This window comes from Vulpes vulpes, chromosome 15, assembly GCF_048418805.1.
Source record: "Vulpes vulpes isolate BD-2025 chromosome 15, VulVul3, whole genome shotgun sequence".
Classification (NCBI taxonomy): domain Eukaryota; kingdom Metazoa; phylum Chordata; class Mammalia; order Carnivora; family Canidae; genus Vulpes; species Vulpes vulpes.
Genome location: NC_132794.1, coordinates 69,231,225 through 69,240,450, shown reverse-complemented (window position 1 = coordinate 69,240,450; position 9,226 = coordinate 69,231,225).

The window sequence follows — 9,226 nt, the reverse complement described above, 5'->3', positions numbered from 1 at the left end:
CAAGCCTGGCCTTTTATAGCCTGTGCTTTCTCACAGTGAAGTTCATGGCCTTGTGTAAATTCTCTACAAGGAGCTGTAAAATAAGACCTTTTGAGGGCCAAGGGTGGGGGAAGGCAAAGCAAGGGAGGCTGTGAGTGACCCGGAGAGGAGGAGTTCCACAGGCTAGGTTGAACAGGATCATGTGGGGAAAGGACTTCGTGGAGAAGCAGAGCAAGGTCAGATTTCAGATCTGTTCAATTCTTTCATTTTTTAAATACGATTTTATTTATTTATGAGAGACATATAGAAAGAGGCAGAGACATAAGCAGAGGGAGAAGCAGGCTCCCTGCGAGGAGCCTGATGCGGGACCCAATCCCAGGACCCCAGGATCACACCCTGAGCCAAAGGCAAATGCTCAACCACTGAGCCACCCAGGTGCCCAGATCCGTGCAATTCTGATTGTCGGTGGGCTCTTCTGGGCTTTTCCACCCACTGGCTCCTTGCATCTCCAGCAACCTTTGGAGTTGGGTCAGCAAGGAGTTCCCATTTCGCAAATGAGCAAACAGGTCAAGTGAAGTCAAGTAAGAGGTCCAAGTTCCTTTACGAGTTAATACTGATTAACAGTGTGGATGGCAGCATGGTGCAGAGGAAAGGAGACCCCACAGTGAACCTCGGTCTGAGGTTCTCCAGCCCAACGTCATTTTGTAACTCATTCATTCACTCAATAAATAGTACCCGAGCACCTACTGGATGGATGCCTGGCAAACATGCAGGCAAGGATACTGCTCTCTTGGAGCTCACACTCTAGGAGGGGGATACAAGCAACAAAAGAGTCAGCAAAAACATAAGATAATTGCGGCTAGTGACAATTCCTGTGAATAATTTAAACAAAATGATATACAGAGAGATGGGGCAGGGGAAATATGACTACTATATTACTATACCAAAACCCGAAAGATCTGGGATAGGGGGTGCAAAGGCACCGAAGATTTAATGATCTTAATGAGTTTGAGAAAAAAGGGGGAGGGAGCAAAGGAGCTAGTGATTAAGGAAAGTGCCAGGAAATAAAGTTGGAGGAAAGACAGAAGCAGATTGTGCAAGGCCTTATAAAACAGGATGAGTTAGGATGTAATGAGAAATCACTAAGCAGGAAGTGATGTGGTCTGACTGATATTTATCTAAGATCACTTGGCCTGCTGGGGTGAAGAACGGATTGTAAAAGAGCAAGAAAGGAGCTGGGAGACTTGCATTCATCCATCCAAGAGACAGTGGTAGTTTGGGTCAGAATTGTGGGGATGAGGGATGCCTGGGTGGCTCAGTGGTTGAGCGTCTGCCTTTGGCTCAGGGCGTGATCCCAGATTCCTAGGATCGAGTCCCACATTGGGCTCCTTTCACGGAGTCTGCTTCTCCTACCTCTGCCTGTGTCTTTGCCTCTCTTTCTGTGTCTCTCATGAATAAATAAATAAAATCTTTAAAAAGGATTGTGGGGATGATAAGAAGTGGTCTGATCCAGGGTGCATTTTGGGGAGAAAAGCAGCTGAGAGTTTTCATGAGAGAGGAGCTCAACACTAATTCTCTTAAACATCAAAGGAATTCAAAAGGAATTTATTGGCTCCTATAACTGGGAAGAGCAGGGTGGAGCTGACCTTTGGGATAGCTGGAACCAAGAACCTGAAGATCCTTAGCTCTTTCTCTCTCCTGCTCTCTCCTTGCTTCTTTCTGGATATCAGGATCATTCCCGAAGTCTAGCCATCTCCAGGAACCTGGACCAGGCTGCAGGAAATCCAGGCTCACATCTTTATAGCTGAAAGGAAAGGAGTCCCTTTCCTCAGTTTGGCAATTCCTGAGAAAGGACTCCATTTGTCTTGGCCTGGATCACGTACCCATGTTTTGGGATCAGTTATCATGGCCAGAAAGTGAGGTACCATGGATGGCTCAAATCTCATGCCCATGGGAGAACCATAACTGTGAGCTGGATAGCCACTTCAGTGTGGGTGCCTGAAGTGACTCCTTGACCCCAATCCTCCCAGATCTTCTCTGTCTGCCTTTGAGGAATGTCATGAGGCCCTCAGAGGGCCCTGTGTCCCCTTTCAGAGGAGCCTGCGTTAGCCCAAGTAATGAGAGAAGTAGTATGATACTTCTGAATCATTTTTCTTTTTTTTGCAAATTTTGTAAACTTTTTTTTACTGAAGTTGAACATACATACAGAAAAAAAAGAACATACATATAGAAAAGTACATGAATATTAAGCTATGGCTTAGAGAATTTTCACATGAATACACCCATGTGTGAAACCCTCACCATCCAGATCAAGAAATAGAACATTGCCAGAACTCAGAGGTAGACTTAAGTCCATCTCTGGGCACTATCCCCCCACAAAGGCAACCACTATCCTGACTTTTTTTTTTTTTTTTTAAGATTTTATTTATTTATCCATAAGGGACACACACATACATACACACACACACACACACACACACACACACACACAGAGGCAGAGACACAGGCAGAGGGAGAAGCAGGCTCCATGCAGGGAGCCCAACCTGGGACTCGATCCCAGGTCTCCAGGATTACACCCTGGGCTGAAGGCATCGCTAAAGCACTGAGCCACCCAGGCTGCCCTTGGTTCTTGTTTTTAGAAGACAAAGTTCAACCCATCTACTTCTTTCGCCCCTGGTTATTGTTTTTAGAAGAAAAATTTCAACCCATCCACTTCTTTCCTCTGTCTGGAACACAAATCCAATGGTGAAAAGGACATCTGAGGCTAGAAGTCATTACATTACAACCCATGAGCCAAATCTGACCTGCAGCCTATTTTGTAAGTCAAGTTTTATTGGAACATGGCCATGCTATTTGCTTGTGTAATGTCTATGGCTGCTTTCATACTACATTAGCAGAATCAAGCTGTTGGGACAATGATTGTATGGCCTACAAAGCCTAAATGTTTACCATTTGGCCCTTTTCAGAGAGAGCTCGTGACCCAGACAACAAGATAAAAGAATCTGGGTCCCTGAATGACCTTATGGAGGAGAGCAGCCTACCTGCCCTTGACTACATGTCTACCTCTGGAGGGCTATATGTGAGAGAAGTAAACTTTGATATGATTGGGATCTCTTTGTTACAAAAATTTAGCCAGTACTGTAATTGATACATACATTATTTGTGCCCCCAAACTGTTGAGTTGGGGAATACCATAGCATCAGAAGAACTAAGTTCTAGTCCTGTTCATCCTCGCTGCAATCAGCCATGTGCCCTTAAGCTAGTCACCTGCACCTCTTTTTCTTATCTAATTATACACAAGCTTCAAAGAGAAGTAAAAAGGAAAGGTATTTTAGAAACTATTATCAGAAGAGGCCAATCATGTGTTGACAAAACCCAGGTCTTTTAAACTCAGGAGATTTTCCCCTGGGTCCAACTAGTTAGTTTTTCTGTTTAAAAAAAAGAAAAGGGGGATCCCTGGGTGGCGCAGCGGTTTGGCACCTGCCTTTGGCCCAGGGCGCGATCCTGGAGACCCAGGATCGAATCCCACATCGGGCTCCCGGTGCATGGAGCCTGCTTCTCCCTCTGCCTACGTCTTTGCCTCTCTCTCTCTCTCTGTGACTATCATAAATAAATAAAAATTAAAAAAAAAAAGGTTAAAAACCCAACATGAAGGAGATCTCTTTTCCTAAGAACAAGGGGTGGTGAAGTTAGGGAAATACCCCCTGGGCTGTCCAGGGTCTTGACTTCTCAGCTCAGGGCACTTTAATCTCAGCCCAGGAGTAAGGTGCTGGGTGGAGGTCTGGCCAGAGCTCCAGGGTCTAAAGAGAAGCATCTTTCTGCTTCTCAGCCGCCTGCCTCTGCAATGCCTGCTGGGCTGACAGCCAGCAGAGGCTTCAAGGTGGTAGAGACTGCTGCATGTGTACGTCCAGCTCAGGCTGTTCTGCTCCTTAGGGTGGGCCATCAATCATCAGCTGATGCCAGGAGGGGCGGACAAGCCCTTGGCTAGCCATCTGTTCTCACCTTCATTTTCACAAACATCACTTACAGTCAGAAGCCAACCTAATGATTCCGTTTCAAAAATAATTCTGGCAATTTCCTGATAGTAGCACATTCTCTTCTCAGTAGAGAAAACTTCCTAAACACCAAAAAGAAATCTAAAGGTGATGATGTAAAGAAATGACAACACAGGGGAGCAGAGACAGACGGACAAAGATATTTACTGCAACACTGTTTAAGATGATTTAGAAAAATCTAACTGGCTAAGAACCGGGTAGGGGTTAAATTATGGTACCAATGGAACCAGGTATTTTTTTTTCTATGGGCCAATTTTTATATTAAACCCAGAGGAGGGGATTCCCGGGTGGCTCAGCAGTTTAGCACCTGCCTTTGGCCCAGGGCATGATCCTGGAGTCCCAGGATCGAGTCCCACATCCGGCTCCCTGCATGGAGCCTGCTTCTCCCTCTGCCTCTCTCTGTCTCTCATGAATAAATAAATAAAATCTTAAAAAAAAAAAAAAAAAGCCCAGAGGAAAGAAATGTAGAGTAGAATTAGTGTGGGCATTTTTGGAAAAGGTAGGGCAATTAAGTCCAAAATTAATGATGCTTAAGCACTGACTTGATGCCTCCATCTGTAAGAGAATGGTTGAAAAAAGAGACAGGTATCCGAAGGGAAGCAATCTTTATCCTGAACTAAAATGATCTCAGGGAGCAAATCCTTTTTCAACAGACCTATATCTTGCCAGAAGCATTTTAGGAACTTTGCAAAGTATTGGAAGTTTGAGGAAGAGACTGGTGTGTAGCAATGGAACGAAGTATGTACTTTCTCCAAGCAAGGACATTAGGCAGTCACCACTTTCAACTTAGCTACAGCATTTGATACTTTCTATATCGTTGACCCTCTTTATAATCCTCATTTCTATGTCTTTGACCCTTTGCTCCTGGTTACAGTATAACCGATTATCTTCTGACTAAATCAAAGTCCAAGAGTAAAATCAAATCAGTCTCTCGGCCTTTCATTTTATGAGACATGGGAAGTTTAATCATTCCCATACACAGCAATCTGAATAGCTTCATTTGAAAATGAATTGCTAAATAACGTGAGGGGTGTGTCCCTGACCACTTGGAAAGGAAGCACTGTGTATTCATCTGTCTGAATTCTGTTGTTATCACCTTTGGCAAGCCAGTAAGCATTCTTTGGGGGGGAACTCCGCAGCGTACAGCTGACCAGCATTAAAGAAAACATTTCTAAAAAAAAAAAAAAAAAAAAAAAACATTTCTGATAATTTAGTTAGGACTATTTAGTTTTATTACAATCTTGCTATAAGGGAAAATGCCTCTGGTAGTCCTAGTTTAAAAATTCACTTTTGGGGCAGGCCCGGTTGGCTCAGCGGTTTAGCACTGCCTTCAGCCCAGGGTGTGATCCTGGGGATTGAGTCCCACGTTGGGCTCCCTACATGGAGCCTGCTTCTCCCTCTGCCTGTGTCTCTGCCTCTCTCTCTCTCTCTCTCTCTGCCTCTCATGAATAAATAAAATAAAATCTTTTTAAAAAATTCACTTTTGGTGAATGGTTAGATAATAATTGTCGGACTAGATTTTTTTTAAAAAGAAGACTGTTGATTAAAGGGTCACTAAGACTCTTGACTGGTGTCAGTTGGGTGGGTGGGTGACTAGTTTTCTAGAACAAATCTTGCCTTAAATTTAGCAGAAAATTGTCTACACATTTTGATGAGGAATCATAATTTCTTTCCAGAAGGAAGTTGTGAAATTATTTAAAAAGAAGAAAAGTTCTGTCCTTGATTAATTAGGTTTGGGACAATTTTTCTTTTGAAACCTCTCCTTTTGGCTCAGATTATTTTTAAAGATCTGTCAAAAAAAATTGGCTGTCTCTTTATGTTAATTAAATGTCATGCCTGGTTGATCACTTTTTACATTTTTTTTTTTTAAAAATGGAGGCAAGTAGGGATGCCTAGGTGGCTCAGTGGTTGAGCATCTACCTTTGTCTCAGGGCATGATCCAGGGGTCCTGGGATCAAGTCCCACATGGAGCTCTCCGCAGGAAGCTTGCTCCTCCCTCTGCCTATGTCTCTGCCTCTCTCTCTGTGTCTCTCATGAATAAATAAAATAAAAATCTTTTTTAAAAATGGAGGCAAGTAGACATACAAAACATACATAATCATCATTGTCAGAAGTATTCATATCCACATTAATATTATTCCTTTTAACAAGCTTCCTATATTTGGGAAGAGTTTCCAAAGGAATATTGTATGGTGATTCAGTCTGGTGGTAACAATTTCATGCAGCTTATGAATCTGAATCATGTAAGTGTTATTCTATGTGTCATGTTTTAATTCAGAGTTCTAAAAAGAGGCATCTATAAATGTACAAAGACCTTGCTGAACAGTAAGCAAAATTAGAGCCACAAAATTAGAGGCAGAAAGTTAACTTTTCCCTGTAAATTGTATAAAGCCCCGGGGGTAAATTTCCATTCTTTTTTTTTTTTTTGTAAATTTCCATTCTTTCCATGGTGCCAGATATGCTTTCTACTGACCTTATCAGCACGTTTGCTCTGAGGCCAGAAACCACCTCACCAGATTTGGTCAATCTCCCTGAAGGTTGTCAATGTTTCTAGCCTGCCTGGAAGTGGCAGCCTTTTCTACCTGGAAGATTATGATCTGTAAGCCATTTCCTTGGAGGGCTTTATCGTATCATTTCCTTTTTTTTTTTTTTTTTTAAATTTTTTTTTAAATTTATTTATGATAGTCACAGAGAGAGAGAGGCAGAGACACAGGCAGAGGGAGAAGCAGGCTCCATGCACCGGGAGCCCGATGTGGGATTCGATCCCGGGTCTCCAGGATCGCGCCCTGGGCCAAAGGCAGGCGCCAAACCGCTGTGCCACCCAGGGATCCCCTATCGTATCATTTCCATAAAAGAAATAAGGAATCTCTTGTCATTTTGTTTATTTGCTTATAGCTGTTTGCAGATTACATATTTCCAAAAGTTCCCTGGAAGTTAATGGGTTCTTTTGATAGTCTACATTTTGGAAATTACAGCAAAAAGCTTCTGTCATTTATGCAGAAGAAAAATAAAATTGTATTTCACTACCTCAGATGACTTATAGACTGTACACACACGATCAGACATGTGATCAGTGTATAAAGTGGAGTTATATTAATATCCTATTATATATATGCTTCCCAATTATTTAACTAATTTTAATATCTCATTATATATTTTTTAAATAAATGTACTAAATAATGTTAGGTACAACATTATTCAAAGCTTTAAAAAATCTTTTTTAAGATTTTATTTATTTATTCATGAGAATACACAGAGAGGAGAGAGAGAGAGAGAAGCAGAGACACAGGCAGAGGGAGAAGCCGACTCCATGCAGGGAGCCTGACATGGGACTGGATCCCAGGTCTCCAGAATCACGCCCTGGGCTGTAGGCGGCGCTAAACCGCTGAGCCACCGGGGCTGCCCAAAGCTTTAACATTTTTAAAAAGATTTTATTTATTTATTTGAGAGACAGGGAGACAAAGCTTGAGCAGAGGGGGAGGAGACGAAAGAGAGGAAGAAGCAGACATCCCGCTGAGAAGGGAGCCTGATGTGGGGCTCGATCTAAGGACTCTGGGATCATGACCTGAGCTAAACGCAGATGCTTAACCAACTGAGCCACCCAGATGCCCCTAAATTTTGGTTTAAAAAATAAAATTAGACTTGTGAAGTCTCTCAAGATACTTTTTACTACAATAATTTTTAAATTTTTTTTTTACTACAATAATTTTATTCTTGTAACTTGACTGTGAGGAAAGAAGTACATTTTGGGGGGTCCCTGGGCGGCTCAGTGGTTTAGCGCCTGCCTTCGGCCCAGGGCATGATCCTGAAGTCCCAGGATTGAGTCCCACATCGGGCTCCCTGCATGGAGCCTGCTTCTCCCTCTGCCTGTGCCTCTGCCTGTGTCTCTGCCTCTCCTCTGTGTCTCTCATGAGTAAATAAATTAAAAAATCTTAAAAAAAAAAGAAGTACATTTTGTATGGATAAGAGTAAATAAAAATATAACCTTTAAACAAGTTTATTGGGATATAATTTACATAGCACACAATTCACTCATTTAAAGTGTACGTCAGTAGCTTTTAGTATGTTCTTAGAGTTGTGCAACCATCATCACAATCAGTTTCAGAGTGCATCAATCCCAAAAGGAACTTTGTGCTAATTGGCAGGCACCCCTCATTTCTTTTTTTTTTTTTTTGTAAAGATTTATTTATTTATTTGAGAGAGAGAGCGAGCAAATGAGGGAGGGAGGGGGGAAGGTGAGGGGGAGAATCTCAAGCAAACTCCCCAGTGAGCATAAAGCACAATGCGGGGCTCAATCCCAGGACCCTGGGGTCATGACCTGAGCCGAAATCACTGGTCACTTAACTGACTCACTCAAGCACCCCAAGAATCCCTCATTTCTACCAACATCCACCCTTGCCCTATTTTCTGCCTTTATAGATTTGCCTATTCTGGACATTTCATATAGGGGGAATTGTACATTTATTTGATCTTTTAGTGACTGGTTATAAAAAGTATTGTGCAATCTCCAAGTACTCGTACTGTTTCCATGCTACTCCTTTTAATTTCTTAATTTTTTATCAGACAACCAAATATCATTTATTAATTAAATTAATATGTCTAAACACTTAAAGTTAGTTATCTTAGAATTATTACTCAAATTGACATTCAATATTAAATTAATCACTGTTGGTATTAAATACACAGGCTAAATTTTACTCAGGTAATGCAAGCAATGTAATTCTGTGGTTCCATATGGTTTACAACATTGCATGAAGTTTACATACTACACTAGTTATTATAATTAAATTTGGTTGAGGCCTCATGCTTATATCTACATAATCTTATATTTTTTGTGTAAGTAATGATTTCAATGGCCTGTAAGACAAGTATAAAGAATTCAGAAATTTCAATTAATTGGGCTTATCAGAATATAAATCCAAGCCTTACATGAGCTAAAATGTTATGTTGGCATTTTACTTACTTTGTAATAAAATCAGACAGTCTTTTTAAAAATTGGAGTATACACGGCACCTGAATGGCTTAGTCGTTGAGTATCCCTCTCTTGGTTTCAGCTGGGGTTGTGATCTCAGGGTCATGAGATTGAGCCCCCACATTATTATCTTGTCAACTTCCTTGCAGAGCTAGGAAAATGTACTTTATAAAAAGAAATACTCCTTTGTTAACATTGTACAGCTTTTTTCCCGGGGGGG